Genomic DNA, 743 nt, shown 5'->3' on the forward strand with positions numbered 1-743 from the left:
GCACCTTAAGTATTTCCAGGTTGCATGTGCAACTGCAAGGAGACATGGAGCAGATGAATCTGCGGTGTTGGTCTTTGCTTTCCCTTTCTCTTTGGAAGGAAAAGTAAAGGAGTGGTTTTATACTTAGCCGGGTGAAGTTAGATCTAATTGGGACTTGTTGCGAAAAGAATTTTTGGAGAAGTTCTACCCTCCTCAGAAAACAGACAAGCTACGAAGAGAGATCTCTTGCATTGTACAAAAGAATGGGGATACTTTGTATGAGTATTGGGAAAGATTTAAGAAGTTGCTAGAAGCTTGCCCTCACCATTGGATAGATGAGTTGGTTCTGATCAGTTATTTTTGTCAAGGAATGCACCACCAAGATAAGCTTCTCTTGGATGCCGTGAGTGGAGGATCATTGACCAAAAACAAGACCGCAGCAGAAGCATGGGAAGTTACATCGGACTTAGCAGATTCAACTCAACATTCAAGGGCTAGAAGTCCACAACCAAAAGCAGTGAGTGAAGTTTCTCCCTCCGGAGATGCAATTTTGACAAAGACCCTTGGTGAGATGACAATTTTGCTGAGGCAAATCACTCAAGGGCAACAAATATTAAATTGTTCTAATTGTTGCTTGAGGATGAGCAAGCATTCTGAGTTTGGCAAGGGAAGAGGAAGAATGGGAGGAAAATGACAACAGTAGAGAAGATGAATTACAAGGTTGTAAAGTTCCTTTTCCTCTCATTTGTTTCCAGCACTTTAAA

At 41.6% G+C, this 743-nt stretch overlaps 1 non-coding gene across 1 annotated transcript; it reads right to left on the minus strand.

Annotated features, from left to right (window-relative positions):
• Positions 1–205: 205 nt before the first annotated feature.
• LOC112799134 (small nucleolar RNA R71) lies at positions 206–312 on the minus strand. Its single transcript, XR_003200714.1, has one exon. It is a non-coding gene; the product is annotated as a small nucleolar RNA R71 (small nucleolar RNA).
• Between the last annotated feature and the right edge of the window lie 431 nt (positions 313–743).

Source organism: Arachis hypogaea, chromosome 4, assembly GCF_003086295.3.
Source record: "Arachis hypogaea cultivar Tifrunner chromosome 4, arahy.Tifrunner.gnm2.J5K5, whole genome shotgun sequence".
NCBI classification, from domain to species: Eukaryota; Viridiplantae; Streptophyta; class Magnoliopsida; order Fabales; family Fabaceae; genus Arachis; species Arachis hypogaea.